The sequence below is a fragment of the Dermacentor andersoni genome, chromosome 7 (genome assembly GCF_023375885.2).
Source record: "Dermacentor andersoni chromosome 7, qqDerAnde1_hic_scaffold, whole genome shotgun sequence".
Classification (NCBI taxonomy): Eukaryota; Metazoa; Arthropoda; class Arachnida; order Ixodida; family Ixodidae; genus Dermacentor; species Dermacentor andersoni.
In genome coordinates this window covers 159,069,013-159,086,291 of record NC_092820.1, presented here as the reverse complement: position 1 = coordinate 159,086,291, position 17,279 = coordinate 159,069,013, and the positions used below count along the sequence as shown (strand labels likewise).

At 45.4% G+C, this 17,279-nt stretch overlaps 1 long non-coding RNA gene across 1 annotated transcript; it reads right to left on the bottom strand.

Annotated features, from left to right (window-relative positions):
* Positions 1-1,161: 1,161 nt before the first annotated feature.
* LOC126539933 (uncharacterized) lies at positions 1,162-16,373 on the bottom strand. The gene is made up of 2 exons (XR_008614357.2): positions 15,566-16,373; positions 1,162-1,507 (listed from the first exon to the last, which is right to left on the bottom strand). It is a non-coding gene; the product is annotated as an uncharacterized lncRNA (long non-coding RNA).
* Positions 16,374-17,279: the final 906 nt, after the last annotated feature.

Below are 17,279 nucleotides of genomic sequence, written 5' to 3'. Positions count from 1 at the left end.
CTTTTGACATTCATGCCTGTATTGCCTTTTCAGTGCCACTGAAAAGGCAATACTGGCCACTGAACAGTAATGACGAAAGCATTGTGCGGAAATATGCAAGGTGATCAGGAAATGTAAAATGAGTCATACACCCGACTGTAGCAAACTGCTACAGAGAAAACCCATGCAGGTTTCTCGGAAAGTCTTCACAAACCTACCACATGCTTCAGACTGCTCCTGTGATTCAGATGTCTGCGATAAGACGTAAAAGTAGGTTCTCACGGGCCCATCTATTCTCTGGTTCATGAAGTCTTCATTCCAGAGAGCCTCACCATGCCGTAACACGAACCCCCGTATTCATAAATGCATCTTAACTTGAAGCCCATGCTTGACTCGATTTAAATGACGCCTGTCGTGAACACACCAAAAGTAACGCAATGAGCATCTTGGGCGCGTTCACACCATGCGTCATTTATATCAAGTCAAGCATGAGCTTCAATATGTATTGCTGAATACGGCGGTAAGACTTGATAAAGGTCGCTATTAATTATTTGTCCAATGTTTCAGTTTTCGCATCAAGAATATCTAGCTTTTTCTGAATGCTACGAATTTTTGCTTCATTCTCCTTTTCACCACATGTGCTTCATGGCAATCTCTTTCATCTTTCCATCCCTTCTCCTTTCCCATGCTGTTGGCCAACGTGCAGGTGTCATCTATGCGCTAGACAGTTACGATGTGGTCAGCAGGCTTTGGATTTCTCTGTCAACCAATTTCTCTCTTTGCTTTTGTGATCAAGTCTGCCTGACCCTTAGATTACTGTATACAATGAAAACAAAGCCTTTTTTTTTCATGAAATGGGCAAGCACTTGCATCTCTTGCAAAGGATCTTCCAGTAAAGTTTTTCGTTCCTGCAATCACACTGAACATGCACGTCCATCATAATTTTTATGTATCTAAAACGCACCGCCAGAAAGAGTAACAAAAAGCAGCTATATTTTCAGATAACACTTGTGGCTAAGAAAGCAAACCAAGACCAATTATGGATGGTCTCCATTTTTTTTTTTCAACATGCAAGGAGCATTGTGCACACACCTCTCAAGCATAAAGGCAGCACGTATGAGCCATGATGCCTCAATGGCTCCCATGTCTGATCACCCAAAAGAAGGCAGGCCAAACATAAAATTTGTTTTTTGGAAATTCCGTTTATTATAGCTAAAATTTTATCTTGAAAACACAAAAAGTAGTCTTCATTTCAAGACTGTGCAACCTCTGGCTGTATTTTGCAGAGCATGAAAACATGAAAATATACTAAATTGAAATGGCAACAGCAAAGAAACACTGGCTTCCATCTTCTGGAATGCAGAAGAGAGTGACACTGTACATGGTAATCCAAAGTATGGACCCAACTTGGTCGTAGCATACATGCTCTGTGCTGATGTAACTTTAATTAGAACTGAAGTGTGGCATCCACTACTCGCCTGTGTCGTCAACGGCCATTTCATGTTGCCACACATTCTTTATCCGCTACCTGAAAAGATTACATTACACCATGAAGATGACAAAGCTCACATGCATTAAAGGAAAATTGGTTGGCTATCTTGTCTCCCATACAACTCTGCCAAATACCTGCAATTAGTGTAAGTATGCTAGTTCCTTGCACTGTTTCCCATAACATCTTTGTTGAAGGTACTGGGTAACAATATCTCAATCACTTCACAAACTGTGGAGATTATTGTTAATTTTTAAAGCGAACAGCTTTATTTGCCTCTCGACAGCACATGGCATAATTTGTTTAATGTAAAAGGTTGAAGCAATTCATCGGCATGTGCTTCACCATGTGCCTTGCAAAGATTCCTCATTAACAAATATACTGTTTCGAGAGTTTTCATTTCAGTTTGCTGACGCAATGAAAAGAGACAGGAGGGAAGCTATGAAGCTGCTTGTCTCTCCACACCAAAAGCCAGCACCTATAGACTCTGCTAAAGATGTACTTCTCAAAATCTGGCTACTCCTTGACCAATCTGTGCAAAAATGTTAAATACGTGAGTCAGAAGTTATGTCAACAAGGCTGCTGCCACTCAAAGGGCAAAGCTCCTTGAAACAGCAAAGCTCAAAAAAGAAGGAAAGAAGAGCACCTGTGAATGTTTCATGCTTTATAATGTAGAATAAAGATTTCACCAAAGCCAGGAATGCCACGCATCAGTGCCAGCGGGAACATCGTCTTGAGAATGGCTCCTTGATTTGGATTACATATTTCGACTAACAATTCTGCTGTATTGATTTACAGGTTGTATTTATGAAATCAGCAGCAATTCTGCTCGTACAGTTTGAGAAATACGCCAAAATCGATGCATGGTTCTTTCACATAAGAATTTGAAGGATAAATTCTAGGAAGCGTTACAAAGGCAGAGACAGTGTTCGAAGGTGTCAGAATGAGGGCCATGAAATGAGGTCCTTGACTAACCGAACAGTGCCGCTGCTGCAGACATTTTAAGCATGAAATGCTTTTAGCTCCTGTTGTCAGCCACCTTCAATGAACCAAAAGCCAGAGCCATTATCCTGGCACTCAAACCAGCTCATCCGGGCAAACAGTCAAGACTGCAATACATATGCTAGTTACTTCCCAAACATGTTACAAAAAATATTGCTTCTGAGTTCTAAATATTTGCTCACAATATCACTCAAGCTGTAACTTTTAGTACGCTGAAGTTTTATTTGTCACTTCTAATAGCGACGTTCAGAGGCAGATACAAGGCACTGTACACTTGATTGTCATTTTTTGGCACTGAGACACAGTTGCTTGTGCTCTTTTCAATGCCAGCAGTCCGCGAGGTCCACGGCACATATGGTGGACCGAGACGAGACTTGAAATGGGGTTCTGTCTTTGACAGGAAACTTGCTTCCATATGGACCAGTGTACAGTTGCGTGATGCAGTGGGGTGGGGTGTGCCATTGCGAATGTGCGCTACACCCATTTTAAGATTGTGGCTAGTACCACCTACAATCAATCTGCTTTGTCGGCAGCCATTTCATGCTTACATCTACTCTCGATTACAGGAGAGCCAGTATTTTTTAGTGTCACCAGAACAGCCTGAAAATGCCCATACAAAATTCTCCAAAGAGTGCAAGCGCTTCCGAGCTTTTTTAGTCTGTACATTCCAGCTATCTGAAATGAATCCAAGAAAGTAGTGGATGTTAAGGATATGATCATAGAGCTATGGCATATTACTTCGAGGTAGATGAAGTGGTACACGAAGGTGTCCTGTGTATTCTATTTCAGTGATAACATCATAGTGAACTGTTGGATAGTGTTCAGGAGAGATGCCGCGCCAGTGCATCAAGTGCAATCAAAACGTGGCTTTGCTGTTGTTCAAAGCAGATATTGCATTCGCCCTACAGTAGAAAGGAAACGAAGCAACACCTTCAAGAAGGCAGTCCCCAAACAGCGAAAAAAAAAAAAGGTTGGAGGACACTTAAGCTGCGCCTTTAAGAGTGGAACACGATAGCATTAAAAGAGCCCTGGCTGCTTCTCACGCTTCCGGGCAGCTGCAGCTTATGCTTCTGTAATGTTTCCCTGGAAATGCTGGTGGCAAACGCTATGCACGAAGGCGAGCTTTCTGGGGCGTGCCACTCCTAAGACAGACCTGAAATGGCAGCTGGGAAAGGGGTTTGTGTTTGAGTTTCCGCGCAACAGAATTATGTTTTCTCGCATATTCAAATTACAATCCAACGCTATCATGTCTCAAAGTTGTGTGCAAGTCACACTTTATGAATTTTTGACACATCCTACTTTAAGAATTTTAATTAGTTCAGTAACGCCTATATGCCCCGTGGAGGGCCTGTATCAATCGGGATGCATGGTTCGGGATTAATTTTCTCATATGGAAAAGGTCGCCAACACCACTGCTGGATTTTCAGCAACACGGGGCCCTGAACGCTATGGCTGGTAATACTATTGTGAATCAGTTCCAGGCCAACAGCACATGTGCCACGCACAAAAAAAAAAAAAAAGCAGATGCACGTGGGCACTTCCCAAACATTTTTTTACAATAAAGGCAGAGGAAAAACCTTCGCTGCTAAGGCATCAGATGAGTAATGTGTAAAACACGCAATATAAAGCTTAATTGTACACCCGACAACGACTACATTGTAACGTAGATTGGAGACAGAGTCTTGTAAAATATACGCTTCTCTTTAATGGCGGGCCAGAACAAGAGCGTGCAGCTTACGCACTTCATCCGTTTTTAGTGGCACCGACCTTTGCGCGCGCCGTCCTGCGGTGCGGGAGCCCCACATCTTTGTGTCAATTGCCTCCCATGAGAAGAGCGACCGTCTCGGTTGCGTCAAAAAGTTCTTTCAGCTACATAAGAAATGGAGCTCCTCAGGTGCATCTCAGCATTCAGGTATGCGCATAGTATGGTTTCATGCGCACTACACGAACAGCTTCAGCGGGAAGACGACGACGGAGTGAACTGAGGTCAGAACTGCAGGGGACCACTTCGTAGGTCACGTCACTGAGGCGGCATGTAACCTTGTAGGGACCAAAATACCGGCGGATCAACTTTTCTGAGAGTCCACAGTGGCGGACGGGCGATCAGACCCACACGCAGCCGCCGGTATTGTAATTGATGTCGCGTCGACCCTGGTTGTATCGAAGGGCGGCGGTATGCTGTTGGCTCCGGATACGATGCCAAGCAAGCTGGCGTGCCTCTTCGGCTCTTTGTACGAACTCTTCTACGTGTTCGCTGGTCGGGCTATTATCAGCCATAGGTAGCATGGCGTCAAGTGTTGACCTGACGTGGCGCCCATATACAAGTTGGAACAGCGTAAACTGTGTAGTCTCCTGTACAGCAGCGTTATACCCGAAATTCACATAGGGTAAGATCGCGTCCCACGTCTTGTGCTCTCGTCGACATACGTGGAGAGCATATCAGCCAGTGTTCTGTTCAGACGTTCCATTAATCCATTGGTTTGAGGGTGATATGCAGTGTTCTTGCGGTGAGAGCTATGCATCAGCTGGAGAACATCCTGCATAAGTTCCACTGTAAATGCTGTACCGCGGTCAGTGATGAAAACAGACGGTGCACCATGTCGTAGGACGATGTGGCGTGCAAAGAACTTGGCCACTTCATATAAAATTACTTGCGAAATAGCTTCGGTTTCGGCGTACCAGGTTAAGTAATCGGTAGCGACGACTATCCATGTGTTGCGCGAAGAGGTCACTGGGAATGGCCCAAGTAGATCCATTCCTATTTGTTGGAACGGTGCTTGAGGAAGGTCCACAGTATGGAGAAAGCCAGTCGGTTTAACAGGTGCTTTCTTGCGGCGCTGACAATCATGGCAGGTCTTCATGTACCGTTGCACAGAAGAATAAAGCCGGGGCCAGTAATACTTCTGTCGTATCCTTGCCTAAAGTCTTGGCGAATCCCAGGTGTCCCGCGCATGGCTCATGATGGCAGGCTCGCAAGATGTCGTGGCGTTGCGCCGATGGCACAACAAGGAAGTACGTATTGGGGCTGCTTCCGCCATTTTTCCTGTAAAGGACGTTGTTGTGCAAGTAGTATGATGATAAGCCGCGCATGAGCAAGCAGGGTAAAACACCTTCAACTCCTTGGAGGTGTTCGATCCGCGGCAGCAGCTCAGCGTCAGTGCGCTGGTGCTCAGCCATCTTTATGGCGTCGATAACTAATGCGGCGACAAATGGCAAGTCATGGTCAGGGTCCAATGAGGTCGTAGAAAGTGGTGCACAGGACAAACAGTCAGCGTCACTGTGCTTCCTGCCATATCGGTAGACAACTGTAATATCATACTCTTGTAAGCGAAGGCTCCAATGGGCTAGTTTGCCTGAAGGATCCTTGAGGTTGGCAAGCCAGCACAGGGCGTGGTTGATCGCTGACAGCGTTAAAGGGTCTACCGTACAAGTAGGGTCGGAATTTACCAATTGCCCACACAACCGCTAAGCATTCTTTTTCATGTGGTTGAGTAGTTTTTCTCAGCCTTGGTGAGACTTGCATAAGCAACGGGGCGTTCCGCACCAGCTTGCCACTGCACAAGCGCCGAGACTCGCATTGCTGGCATCAGTATGGATTTCAGTGTCAGCGTCTTCGTTGAAATGAGCAAGTATCGGGGCCTCTTGCAAACGCTTGCGCAATTCATTGAACGACTGCTGCTGCTCGTCCGCCCAAATGAAAGGCGCATCATCGCACGTAAGCCCTGTCAGAGGCTCAGCAATTCTTGAGAAGCCCTTGACGAAGCGCCCATAATATGCGCACAAACTAAGGAAGCGTTGGACAGCCTTCTTGTCTGTGGGTGGTGAAAACTCAGCGACGGCAGCTAACTTGTCGGGGTCTGGTCGGACGCCTTGAGGACCAACGACATGGCCAAAAAATTTGAGCTCTTGGAACCCGAAGTAGCATTTTTCAGGCTTGATGGTGAGGCCGGCAGTATGGATCGCAGTGAGGACACCCTCGAGTAATGCGAAATGTTCGTCAAACGTGCTCGAGAACACAATGACATCGTCCAAGTATACGAGGCAGGTTTGCCATTTCAGTTCAGCAAGCACGGTATCCATCGTCCGCTGAAAGGTGGCAGGTGCGGAACAGAGACCGACAGGGAGAACTTTGAACTCATAAAGCCCATCAGGTGCCACAACTGCTGTTTTTTCACGACCCTGTTCATCAACTTCGATTTGCCAATATCCTGATTTAAGATCCAACGAAGAAAAAAACTTGGCATGTTGTAGACTATCCAATGCATCGTCAATGCGTGGCAATGAATAAACATCACGCTTGGTGACACGGTTCAACTTTCTGTAATCTCCACAGAAGCATAGTGTGTTGTCTTTCTTTCTAACACTACAGGGGAGGCCCACGGGCTGGTGGATGGCTGGATCACGTCGTCTTGGAGCATCTCTTTCACCTGATGCTTGATCGCTTCCCTTTCCACTGGAGACCCTCTGTAAGGATGCTGACGGACAGGACGTGCAGACTCGTCGGTAATAATGCGGTGCTTTGTGATGGACTTGCGCCGCACTTTGGATGACGTTGAAAAACAGTCCACAAATTCATTCGCGAGACTCAGTAGACGGTCTTTCTGATGGCCTGGCAGAGCGGCGTTAACGTGAATCCGTTCTTTTAGGCTGGGGAACCCAGATTGCTGAGACGATGCGGTTTCCAATGTGGCAATGTCAGTAACATTAGTGATTTCGTGAAGAAATGAGCTCAGTTCAGCCATGTCGTTCCTCGCGGTACATGCCGATACTCGTTGCTAAAGTTTGTTAGCAAAACAACTGAACATTTGTTTTGCACCTGAAGAAACCCTCTGGCTATACAAATGTGGTGCTCAAGAAGCAGGGGCATGTTTGCCTCAGCAATTCCTTCGGCGGCATCCTCCATGTCGCATTGGACAAGGGTAAGCACGCTGCTCTTGGGTGGCAACATGATGTGATCGTCAGTTACGCGAAGCGTGATGTCACGGTCGTTGTCATTACTGTTCACTATGGCTTGCGCAGTAGTGAAGCTGACTCTTAGACTCTTGCAGGTCGATAATGGCACCGTCTGCCTGAAGGAAATCCATGCCAAGTATAAGGTCCTTTGAACATTCAGGAAGATTGACGAAGTCGCTGATGTATGTGAAGCCCCGAATGTTGACTCGTGCCGTGCACCGGACCATTGGAGTTATGAGATGCCCTCCTACAGTACGAATCTGAGTTTCGGTCCATTGCGTTGAAACTTCGTTCAGTATACGCGCGAGATTCTGGCTCATAACAGACGTGTCCGCACCCGTGTCGATTAACGCCATGACCTCTCGGTCATCTGTGGTAACTGGTACGTCGCAGGATACTGACACGGAACTACACTGCCTTCTCTGCGTCTAAATTACGTCGTATAGCGGTCGTTGCAGTGGAGGATCTTCAGCGTTCGCAACATCAGCGACCTCACCTCCGCAGGTCGCTGGACTCAGTTTTCCCGGGAGACTGGGCTGAGTGAGTGACGTCTTGTTGCTCTCAGCTTGAATAGGGGCTGGAAGACCTGTTTCGGGCGGATGACGGTGACCGGGGTTCACGGAATCATGGGGCAAACGAGGTCCAGGCATCCGCGAGGTATGCTTCAATCTACAGGGCGCATTCAGTGAAAATTGACGGAGCCCAGCTCGTTGGTAGGGACACGCTCTGTAGAGGTGATCGGCTTCACCGCAATGAAAACACAAGGGCCTCCGGTCTGCGGAGCGCCACACGTCGCTCTTGCAAGGTGGGTGTGTTTCAGCCATGAATGGCGTGCAACGAGGCGAGTGGCTTGTTCAACAGCGCGCACACCAAGAAGGTTCAGGACGTCGCTCACCTCGCGAAAAATCAGGGACAACGAACTTTGTGCAGCTTCCGTATACGACATGCGAGGTTGTGGCTTCCGTACCTTGTGCTGTGGTGTCTCACTTCGCTCTGGGACTTGGACTGCCTGCCTGATTTCCTCCCGGACGACCTCAGCCAGAGCAGGTCGCTGTACTGATGCTGGAGAAACCTGAAGCTTTTGAAGCTCTTCCCGAACGATAAGCCTAATGAGCTCCCACAAGGCATTGATATTGTCCAGGGATATAGCGAGAGTCACGCGATAGGGTCGACACGTCGCGGTTCTGCCTTGTTCGCCGCTGCAGTGCCTTTTCCATCGATACGGCTTCCGCGAGAAACTCTGCAACAATATTTGGTGGGTTGCGTATTAGGGCACCGAATAACTCTTGCTCGACACTGCGCATCAAATTCCTTTGCTTCTTTTCTTCCGGCATGGACGGATCCGTGCGTCGGAAAAGTCGGCACATATCTTTGAGAAACATTGCGATGCTTTCGTTCGGCCTCTGTACTCTCGCCTGAATTGCAGATTCAGCTCGCTCCTTGCGATCGAGGCTGGCGTATGTGCCGATTAGCTGCCGTCGGAATTCGTCCCATGTCGATAGGGCCCTGCCTCACGGTTCTCAAACTAGGTCCGTGCATAGTCCTTGAGGGCAAAGTAGGCGTTGCGTAGCTTGCGCTCTGTAGTCCAGCCGTTGAATTCTGCGACACGCTCAAAGTGATCGAGCCAGTCCTCTACATCCTCAAAGGTGTTCCCATGGAAGGACGTGGGGATTCGCGGCTGGTTCAGGACGACCTCGGTCGGGGCGGTCGAGAAAGAAGGTGGAACCAACGTATTCATCCATCCGACTTGACTGCGTAGAGGCTCGTGCTCAGGCGGCAGTCCTTGAAGTCGGCAGCTTTCCGTACCTGCACAAGAGTCAGCTCGACCGGACTTTGTACTGGGCTTGTAGACGGTGTTCGATCTGGGAGTGGTAGCACGTACCCCACACCTTCACCAGAAAAATTTAACGTAGATTGGAGACGGAGTCTTGCAAAATGTATGCTTCTCTTTAATAGCGGGGCAGAACAAGAGCGTGCAACTTACGCACTTCATCATCTTTCGTGGCGCCGACCTTTGCGCGCGCTGTTCTACAATGCAGGAGCCCCACACCTTTGTGTCAATATGCACAAATTGCACGCAGAATTGACGTCGACTTGGGGTGAAGGTCGCTTTCCGAGTTCTGCCTGGTGTTGTCTACAGGCAACAAACGCATTGGTGAAGAAGCTTACACCAACATTTTTCGTTGTCCTTCACTGTCTTTAGTCTCTGTGTATTTTCTACATATCCACCAAACCTAAATGTTTTCCTTAAGGTTTTTCATGTTTCATCCCTAACAGTTAGTGCCCATTACAGTGCATGCCCATGTTAGTGCCCATGTTTGCATGCTTTTTTCTTCTACGCAAAGCACTTAAAGAAGAGCCATCCTGTCAGCCACCTAGGTCTACTCCTTTTGCTCAACTACATTTTTTAGCCCAATGATGAGAAAGAGTTCTCTAGCATACCTGAAGGTCATGAAGAAGTAGAACAGTATTACCGGCTGCGTGAGATATTTGAAGACATACTAATGATTTTTTTTTTCAGACAAGATTCGAAACATGAGTTCCAAATTTATTAGCTTTCTTTTACCATTTTTTATAAGGCTATTGAGTAAAACCATCTTCATCCTCAATTACTGACTGAATTCATCTTTGATAGCAGCAACATTGTATCATATAGCGTGTGTTGATGTTGGGCAGTGCTTCCACAATAACAGCCTTTAGGGAGTTTTTATCTATGTGTAGCTGTTCGTTATTCTCCTTCCCAGTAACCCCCATCATACATAGTGGCATGCAGATTGAAGTATTTGGAATTAGGGATGCTACATCGAGGTTGATGTGGCTTCAGAAATTTACCACCGGACACTCGTGAGCCATGAAGATGTTGTGGAAGCAAATAAATTATATAGGGTGGTGCCTAATGACATTGTGCCCAAAAAGCTTTACTATGTCACCTGGGGCTGCTTGGCTAAGGCCATAATTGGCTTTTGAGGGTTCTCACTCGTATCACCCCCTACCTCCTGGAGGAACTCAACCACTTGAATGGCACCTTGCCACAGGCATCAGTTATTTCTTTTTGTCACATGATAATTAGACACGATTTCTCGTCTCACCCTGAAAACAATGTGGTTCGTGATATTTCGAGAAGGTGGTGACCTCCAAGTTACAGTGGTCAGTGTGTAAGGCGACTAGCACAACATAAAGTTCCATCTCGTGCATCAGGCAGAATGCTGCTATTTCCAAATAAATTTGCTAAATAGGTCACAGAGGTGATGGTGAAGCTGAAGTCGAGTGCTTAGACAGATTGAGAATGTTAATGGTTGTGCAGATTCAAAGCCGCATCCTCAAATACTTTGCGCAGCTTGCATGACAATGTTGAAACTGGAGCCTGTGTCCTGTGCACTAATATTTCACTGTTTTGTATGGCTACCTTTATAGAAGACGAAAGCCAAACTTCTCCAGGTTTAAGACTGGTTTTACGACAGCTATGACAGAGCCAACTCCTTGGTGCACGTTTATGGTAGTGGTGACGAAGCCATCAGGAGCACTCCACACTTTTATGGATTACACAAAAACTGAACAAGCAAGCCCTATGAGCATCATATCCAATTCCTGCAGTAGAGCATACCCTTCAGATACTACGAGTCACAGCTTGGTGTATGAAAAATTGATGCCCAAATTCAGGGTTTTGGCAAATCCCTGAGAAATTACAGGAAGTTCTTGACCACCTATACAGCACCGTTCCGTTGGTTTCGCTATAACTGCTCATGCGATTTGGTATCTGGTGTGCCCCAGATCAAACACAATGGTATATGAATGATATTCATCCAGAACTTATATGTGTTGCTTGCCATATGGTCGAGGTTATCAGTTGGTGCTCAACTAAACAGCAACACAACGAACTCTGCAGTACATTTGCGGGCACCCACTGTGCAAGAGCTGCCATCCACAAAGAGAAATGTAAGTTTGGCATCGCAATAATATCCTGCTTGGGGCACATGAACGAAAACAAGCTCAAAGCCGTCACAGACATGCCAAGACCATCCTCCAGAACTACTGCTGCTAATGGGCATGACCACCTATCTAGGTTCATTTGCTCCTAACATGACAAACACTACAGCCACTGTCCAGCATGCTGTTTTCAAAGCATGGTTTGTCTGGAACCCACACAGGTTCCAGAATTCTCAAAATGGAAAGAAATACTTTCTTCAGATCCAGTGCTTGGCTGGTGCTCCTCAAAATGAGAGACCAGCTGCTAATCACAGCTGATGCTTTGTGCTGTGGTCTAGTTGCAGTGCTCAGCCAAAAGCAAGACGATGGGCAACATGTTACTAGATACGTGTTTTGTTTTTTTTATTTACTCATACTGTTGGCCTGTCGGCCATTACCGGGTGGGTCAAAGCAGCACTTCAACAATTAGTACAATACATGGTATTGAAATAATACATATAGCACAAAAATAAAACAAGTAAATAGCAGTATTTCGGCAATTAGTACAGTACATGAAGGCAGTACATGAATAGTGTTTTAATAGGTGAACATAAGTGAACAAAGAATATAGATAAGCGAAATATTCTACAGATACTCCTATTGATATGATTATAAATGCAGTGTTAATAAACAAGGTCATACACCCCCTCCCTCCAAAAAAAAAGAGAAAAAGCACGTATACGTGCGTGAATCTTTCAATGTTGCTTTAAGTTTTTCTCAAATTCTTCCGCATTGTTGCTTTCTCGCGTGGACACCGGTAATTCATTTCATTCTTTAATGGTTCTTGGAAAGAAGGAAAATGCGTAAGTGTTAATGTGCATCTGAGGTATTTGAAAAGTATTATATTTGCTTTTCCGTAGTGTTCTACCTTGTCGTGCTATCAAATATTGTTCGCTGTTGATGTTGAATGCGTTTTTAGTGAGAAGAAAAAAGAATTTTAACCTAGCTATGCGCCTGCGTTCCGCGAGCGTAGGCAAGTTCAGCAAACCGAGCATTTCGGAGACTGAATCTGTGCGAGCATAACGCGATAGAATAAACCTTGCTGCTCGTCGAACTCTTTCCAGTCTCTCAATTAACCCCGACTGATAAGGGTCCCAGATTATGCTGGCCTATTCTAACGTGGGTCGAACGTACGTTAAATAAGCTGTTAGTTTTACTGACTGTGAGGCTAACTGCAATTTTCGTCGCAAGAACCAAAGCTTCTTTTCCGCAGTTTGGCATATTTTTGTAACATGGTTCGACCAGCTTAAGTTTGCGGATATATGTATGCCTGAGTATTTGAGCACGTCAACTGAGGAAAGTGCCGAAGAATTCACTGTGTAATTAAAATAAAAAATATGATGTATTTTATTCGTCATGCGCAATACAACAGTTTTACTCTCATTTATTTTCATTTTCCATTTGTCACACCATTCTTCTATAGCCCTAAGAGCGTCACTGAGTAATGTCTGATCTTCTGTGCTATTAATTTCTTTGTATAGTAAGCAATCATTGGCAAAAAGTCGCACCGTGATACCTTCGTCAATTGCAGAGGAAATGTCATTAATATAAACTAAAAATAGTACAGGACCTAACACAGACCCTTGTGGGACACCAGACGTTACGTTCAACGGCTTTGATTTAATGTGTTCCACTTCTACGTATTGGGTTCTGCCCCGGAGGTACGCGCTTATCCATTTTACTATTTTCGCGTTTATTCCCATATAAGTCAATTTCACAATCAATTCTGCATGTGCCACTCTGTCGAATGCTTTCGACAGATCAAGACAGAGGGCATCTATCTGTTTCTTATTGTTTAATGTGCTGGCAAAGTCATGGATTGTTTCAAGAAGCTGTGTTGTTGTGGAAAGGCGCTGTCGGAATCCGTGTTGTTTGGGAAAAAATGAGTTCGCATTTACGATGTACGTGTAAATTGACTTCGCTACAACATGTTCTAGGAGCTTGCAGCAAACGCAGGTCAACGATATCGGACGATAATTTTCAATGATCTGTTTATCTCCAGATTTGTGCACAGGTATAACCTTTGCCGTAAGCCAGTCATCAGGGACTCGGCCTTCCGCAAGTGACGTGTCAAACACGTTGGCGGGCTAGTTGGTTAGAATCCATGGTAGAGTGTATAAGCGCGACTGGACGAGGACGAAGAAAGAAACAGATACACAGACACAGCACTTCACTTTCAACTATAGATTTTATTTTCGCACGCATCGATAAATGTATACCGTGCGAGCGGAAACAAACGTAACAGCAAAAATAGAACATTGAGTGGTACATTTCGTTGAGTGGTACATTTCACATAATCTCAGAAGAATAGCGGCGAAATCGGGAGTGGACGTGGTTTTCTCTGCCCCTGAGCGCCTACAGAAGCTGTGCAAACAGGTTAACACAGAAAATAACAAAAGGCACTCATGTTCTACCCAACATCGCAAACAATTTGTAACCTGTACTCATAACGTTGTCTATGCCATCCCACTTTCATGCGGAAGTACGTACATTGGTCAAACCGGCAGATGCATCAACGAGAGATTAAAGGAGCATCAATACAACGTCACTAAGGTAATCTTGGGCCATTTGGGTATTCACTGCCGAGATTGTTCCTGCAAGCCCATGTTTGAAAGCACTTCCGTTCTGTATAAGGCTCATAGCAGGATGACGAGGGAGATTGTAGAGGCCTAAGAGATAGCAAAATTAGAGCAAAAGTGCGTAAGCAAGCCTTCGGTGTCACTATCGGAAAAGGAGATACGATTCCTTGGTCTGTCTTTGTGACGATTGTAGTACATGTTTTTTCTTTTTTTCCATTGTCTTGCACACGTGTCCGGTTCAACGAAATGTACCACTCAATGTTCTTTTTTTTGCTGTCACGTTTGTTTCCGCTTGCACGGTATATATTTATCGACGCGTGCGAAAATAAAATCTATAGTTGAAAGTGAAGCGCTGTGTCTGTGTATCTGTTTCTTTCTTCGTCCTCGTCCAGTCGCGCTTATACACTCTACCATGGTTACTAGATACGCCTCAAGATATTTAGCAGAGACAGAATGCCTGGCTATGCCCAGATATAGAAAGAAGTGCTTTCTTTCTTGCAAGCTCGAGATAAATTCTATAAATGGGGCAACAATCTGTTTCCCAATTTATAAAGTGTGCACATGATTGATACATTATGAGGCATAATGTACATCTTAGGCAAAGACTTTCCCGCAGCTGATACACTGTGAAGTTCTCATGTGAAGGAGAATAACAGGCACCACAAGGGCCTACCAAGATTGAAGGCTATGCATGCTGCCTCTCCCCACCTTCTTTACAAGAACTGAAGAAAGAACAAGTGCTAGATTAATGCTGCTGCCAACTTTGCATTTTCACTCGAAAGAGCTGGACAAGGTGTTGCAAACTCTGAAATAATTCTGGCTTTACAAGGACAATGTAGTCCAAGACATGTTGATATTTTGGCAATAAAACCATCGCGCCCAAGAAGCTACAGGAGCTTACCCACCCAGCACTTCTCACTTGAAGGCCACTTTGGAATCAATAAATGCCTAGCAAGACGTCAAAGTACTGCATCATAAATACATACAAACAGCAAATGTCTTCAAGTCATGTCGTACATGCTAGCACCACAGGGCTAAGAGAAGGGTGACACTCCTGCAATTAGGATTCTGAGAAAAGCTGTTACAGAAGTTCACTATGGACATATTTTCTATTGGAGGGGTGTGGTGGCTCATCGTCACAAAATACTAGTAAGGGTATCCTGAGCTAGTACTGGCTAGTTTGACAGGACCTGTGGTTGCGACTTAATGCCTCTTTGTTTTCACAAGGCGTGCAATAGTGTAGTGGTCGTGAACCGCAACAAACTGTAGCTTGCAAAAGGGCGCAGCTCGCTGTTTGCACAATTCATAAGAATTCCAACAAATGGCGTGCAGTCCACGCTACCAACAGCGCAATGGTCTCACAGAAGCCACCGTAAACTTATCCAAGAACTCCCTTGAGGCATCAGGTGATGCCTACAAGACACACGATTATAGACTGAGCCTTCTGAAAAATAGCTCCTCGCTAGTGCAAATGCTTACGAGCCAAAGGCTTAGGACTACACTTCCAGCTACTGCAGACAGCTTCTTTCCACAACTCCCGGACCGGAGGGAAATGTAAGTGCATGAGCAAAAGTGCTGGCAGAAACAGAAAACTTACTCTGATGTTGGGCATGGCATACAAGATCTACCCAATTTGTATCCAGACATTAATGTCCGAGTAGTTGACCTGGAAAATGCAGGCACACTTCAGCAGCCAGGAGATAAGCCCAGGTGATAGTGGATAGACACGGACAAAAAGACCAGTCATCTCAAACAGGACACAACGAGTGCCACTGCCTCTGGCTGCATAATCTAGGATTCGATGAAAGTTCGGCTGGTCAGGCATGGAAACGAAAAAAAAAAAAAACATGATCTAAGAAATAATAGTCACACGACTATTATTTGCCGAGCATGCGCAGGAACATAGTCACAAGATTGACTGAGACAATGCCACTGTTGTTGCCAAAGAAAAGAACATGTCATCCCGGCGGCTGCTAGAATCGCTAATCGTTCAATTGACGTCAGCTACGATGAACCAGACACCAGGGACTATGCCTGCCATTTACGCATGTTCATTACGTCACATGCTGGCTAGATAGGTGACGACGATTTCCTGTCCAACTCAGTGAACGAGGAACCCGTGTGTAGTTCCGAAACGTCGGGTTATACATGAGACTTGGTCAGTGACCGTGAACCCCCCTTCATGCCTCTGGCTAGGGGAGAAGAACACAAGCAGCCACACGACTGTAGCAAAGAGGTTCCGTTTTGTAGAGATCCTGGACATCAACACCATAGAAGTGGACAATGCATAACATCAGCTAAACAGTAAGCAACATGACCCTTTCTATACAGGGAAGGATGTGCTACAAAGATGCTCGTACTACTGTAACGCTAATGTGCATGCTTGTAGAAAATGATCACAATAAAAAAACTCACCTCTTGCCTTGTGCTCAATGTTGAGGCTACCATTCTGAATCACAATTACTTTATCCCACCTAGCTAACAGTTTGTCAAATCTCAACGAGGTTTTAATAGGAATCTTGTCTCCACTACCCGAAACGCCAGTCTGTGTAGTAGTGTTACACAGTGTTGGGTTCAAATCTGCCATAATCATGAATCCGAATGAACTTGCCCACATTTCAGTTATTCTGCAAAAGTATTTGGGATCACTTCGTTGCTTCTATATGCACTGAGGCAATCACAGCTGTGAAACACATTTAGGTCGTACTGAAGATGTAAAAGACCATGTAACATATGTGCTGAAAGGAGCAATGACAACTTACGACATTGACAGATGCCATTCAGATGAGCGTTGCTGTGTCAGTCGAAATTGCTGCTTTGACAATAGCTAAACTTGAGACAGAATACCATGAGGCAAAGTGAAAAGAGACCAAAGGTGCATTTTTCAGCTACATCACCTCATTGCTCCAATGCCCATGCATTTGATAATTCATTCATACAATGCGACGGCCTAGGCAATGCCACGTTTGGATGACCCAATGTCTGCTTTCAAACATCACAAAATTCCACTTTTTCACGCACTAACGAACAACTGGCAGGTTTGAAGATTTACGAGTGTCAAGAAATATTGAATCTGTCATTCATGTGTTTACACTTTGTCTCATTATCTTCGTATTATCAAGTGTATGCTTGAAAGCGCAGACACTACTGCTGGCTTGCTAGCTAAACGCACTTTCAAGTGGCAGCTGGTGATAGAAATCTTCGAGCATTTGTCTATAAAAACGCTCGCGTAGATTTCGCGGTATGCTCAAGCGCTTTCAGTGCTACGCACTGCGTGACACCTGCCTGTCAGGCCGAGCAGGAGAGCGCCA